Source organism: Bidens hawaiensis, unplaced genomic scaffold, assembly GCF_021521415.1.
Source record: "Bidens hawaiensis isolate Kalapana, Puna unplaced genomic scaffold, B.hawaiensis_p1.1 tig00078619_1, whole genome shotgun sequence".
NCBI classification, from domain to species: domain Eukaryota; kingdom Viridiplantae; phylum Streptophyta; class Magnoliopsida; order Asterales; family Asteraceae; genus Bidens; species Bidens hawaiensis.
The window spans coordinates 23,306-26,636 of NW_027503466.1; the positions used below are offsets into that span (position 1 = coordinate 23,306).

The 3,331-nt window shown below is 35.9% G+C and overlaps 1 pseudogene across 1 annotated transcript; it reads left to right on the plus strand.

Annotated features, from left to right (window-relative positions):
• The first annotated feature begins 765 nt into the window (after nt 1-765).
• On the plus strand, nt 766-2,890 carry LOC143606967 (F-box/kelch-repeat protein At3g61590 pseudogene; annotated as a pseudogene). Its single transcript, XR_013148850.1, has 2 exons — nt 766-923; nt 1,472-2,890. The product of XR_013148850.1 is annotated as an F-box/kelch-repeat protein At3g61590 pseudogene (transcript).
• The last annotated feature ends 441 nt before the right edge of the window (nt 2,891-3,331 follow it).

Sequence of the window (3,331 nt, forward strand, 5' to 3'; positions counted from 1 at the left end):
TCAATTATCACTGTAAACAAAACATATGTGGATCGATTATTAAACACAAATACTCATCCATATAGTTAGAACGTAATCATAAGATTACACTGTGATGATGGTCATGTAAAAGATAAAACAAGTGGGACATTAAAGATGGATCTGTCAAGATCCATTAAGACCAATCCAAGTAGAGGAATTCATGAAAGAATTCAATCTTTCATATCTTCATGTTATTCACCTTTTTAAGATCTCACTTGATCATACATATTAAGCCTACATAAAATTGCAACGCGATTAGTGTAGCAGGAATCACACTTTTTAACTTAAATAAACTTCTGCCTCAAGTTAACTCGAAGACAGATCGCAGCCGTAAAAATATTTTAAATTTGAATAATTACTTTCACAATCAAAAGATCCATACCATGCTCGTAAACTGGTTAAGAGCTAAATAAATTTTCACGGTTGTAAAGACATGTTTTATTTTAGGTCATAGGTTTTTTATATTTCATTGTAATTATATATTTTTTTAAACTCCATTCTCCATACCGTCGAATTTACAAAACAAAGAATAACAATGAGCTCGAATACGTCGCTGTTTATTTTCTTTTTAAATAATAACAAAAAAATGAAGTACCAATAATAACCATAATCTTTTTCTTTTGTTGAATGCTAATATGCCATCATAGTATTTATAATGTTTTGTACTACAAATACTACCATCTTATTAGACAAAGAATTTGATCTTTGTTCCCATTTGCAAAATCCCAAAAGAGTGAAACAAACACCCTTTTCTTCTTTCTTCTTCTTTACCCCAAAATTTAACATTTTTATGGCAAAAAATTAGGGCTTTCTTCAAGATTCATCTTTTTCAACAATATTGAAATACCCATTTGGATTCCACCATTCTTAAACAAACCCAAGAATCATTTACTCCAATTTAGGTAAATTTTCTTGAAATTTTTTTTACTACTATATTATTATTATTATCCATAGTATTAAAAGTGTCATAATTGTTTATTCATTCAGTTTCCAATTGGTGTGTTTCTCTTGATGTTTGATTGATAGCTCTATCTTGCTGCTGTTAGTACTTTACCTAACTTTTATTATTATATCATCATTTGATTTTAATTTATTAATTTTTAATTTTTAGGGTTTGATTTCAAAATCTTGAATTAATTTATTTATATCATAAATTTTGATGTGGGTATTGTTTCTTGTTAATCTTTCTTGATTTCTTCACAGCAAGATTACAGATTTAGTGTTTAAAAAATATTAATTTGTGGTTTCTTGTTCATCATTGTCAAGAATATGCCTTTAAAATGTCTTTATGTGCTGTGTTTTGGATACATGCAAATAATGAAATAATCAAATAATCAAATTTTAGGTTCAAGATCTACCCTTTATGATGTATTATTATCTGGGTATGTATCTATATTATTTAATCAAACATATGGTGATTAAATTGGGAATTTTGACTTTGTTTGACCAGGTTTGACTTTGACCTGTTATTATTATTGACCATGAAGGGTGAAACTTCATGGATTAGTCTTTTTGTTAATGATTTTCCAAAAGACAACAATTTGTTGGATTCATTATCAGATGATGAGGGTAATAATGACAATTTACATGCCGTATCGCTCGATTCAATCTTTCCCGATGATTTACTCGAGCGGATTCTCGCTTACCTCCCAATTGCAAGCGTCTTTCGTTTCGGTTGCGTGTGTAAACGATGGCACGAAATCGTGAATTCGCGACGGTTTTTATTGACCGGGTCATCGGTTTTGTCACAAAAGCCGTGGTATTTCATGTTCACGAGCTCGGATGAGCCGGTTGGGTATGCGTATGATCCGGTTTTAAGGAAATGGTACGGGATTGACCTCCCGTACATGGTCAAAACCTCGCGTTGGTTCGTTTCGTCGTCGAGCGGGCTCGTTTGTTTCATGGATAACGATAGTCGAACCGAGCTTTACGTGTGTAACCTCATCACTAAACGCTGTGTTCGTCTTTATGAGCCGCCTGGTTTACGGTTATGTGATTATAGCGCGCTCTCGATCTCGGTTGACCGGAAGTCAACAAGCTATTCGGTGACGGGTTGTGAAGTCAAAACAAGTACCCGATAATTTCTTCCAGTGGGGACCTCTCGATCCACGTGTACGACTCGGTCACGATGACGTGGACAACGCCCGTGACCGAGATGCTGACTGGGTGGCGAGGTGGTGACGAGAGCGTGATTTGTAACGGGGTTTTGTATTTCTTGATTTTCTCGACCGGGTCTTTTCAGGATAACCGACACAGGCTTGTGGGTTATGATCTTTCGGGTTCACCGGCTCGTGATAATCTGTTGGCACGCGGGTTTATCGCGGTCCCGTGGCTCGCTTACGTGTGGGCGGTTGATGAACCTTAACGAGTCGTTAGTTATGGTGGGTGGGATCGGGAAACAGGAGCGACAAGATGTTATCACGGGGATCGGGATTTGGGTTCTTGAAAACAAGAACGAGTGGCGAGAAGTGGCTCGAATGCCACACAGGTTCTTTCAAGGGTTCGGTGAGCTCGATGACGTGTTTGCTAGCGGTGGGACAGATGACTTGATCTACATTCAGAGTTACGGTGCACCGGCGCTTTTGGTGTTCGATTTGAAAAAGAATCAATGGAAATGGTCACAAAAATGCCCGGTTACAAAACGGTTTCCGCTTCAGTTGTTTACCGGGTTTTGTTTCGAACCCCGGCTTGAAATCTCGCCTTAGGTTCGGGTTTGAGTCGGGTTGGGTTTGTTGTTGAATGTGTAAGGATTTTATGGAATTTAATTGTTTTTGTTCTTCACATTGTGTGTGTTTATGTGCAAGTTATATACATGAAACATGTTTTTACAAATGAATTTATGTTTTGTGAATGTGTACTTGGATTTGTCTATATGGGAATGGATAAAAAGGGTTGTACTCTTTGCATGTGTACAACTGGTGCTGTACATTGTACAAATGATGATGTAGGTTTTTACCCATGGAGACTTATTTTACCCAAAAGAAAAAAAAAAGTTACAGTTGTCACACCATCTTTTTTAAATTTTAACTTTTTGAGGGGGCAATTTGTAGGCATGCTGCCTTCCTTTAAATTAGTATATTGTGTTGTGGCCTTTTGATTATTTAGGGGGTGTTTGGGATTGGTTTATTATAAGTTTTTACTTTAGATGCTTTTTAATATAAGTTTAGAGTGAGTAATAAAAGTTTTCTTATTGTTGTTGGCCGATAATAATTCTAAGTTAAAAAATAGTTGTCACCGGTCATAGCCTTCACACTATTTGTTTTAATTTGACCCCGTTAAAAAAAACTTAACGGTGTTAAGCTTTTCCAAA